We start from the raw sequence: 249 nt of genomic DNA, 5'->3' as shown, positions 1-249 counted from the left end.
ATATATATATATATATATATATATGCGAGAAGGACTAGCCAGATACATATCTTTGTATTTCATCATGGCATCGGAATCAAAAAAAAGAGAAAAAATCACAAGTAAGAGCGACACGGTCAATAGAAACGTGTATCAACGTCTTCACCCAATAGAAATAAAATAAAATAAATAGAGAAAAGAAAAAGAAAGAAAAGAGAGAAAGAGAGTAAAAAAAAAAAAAAAAGAGAGAAAGAGAGTAAAAAAAAAAAA

The sequence above is a fragment of the Trypanosoma theileri genome, assembly GCF_002087225.1.
Source record: "Trypanosoma theileri isolate Edinburgh chromosome Unknown TM35_Tth_19_V1, whole genome shotgun sequence".
NCBI lineage: Eukaryota > Euglenozoa > Kinetoplastea > Trypanosomatida > Trypanosomatidae > Trypanosoma > Trypanosoma theileri.
This window is presented reverse-complemented; position numbering follows the sequence as displayed.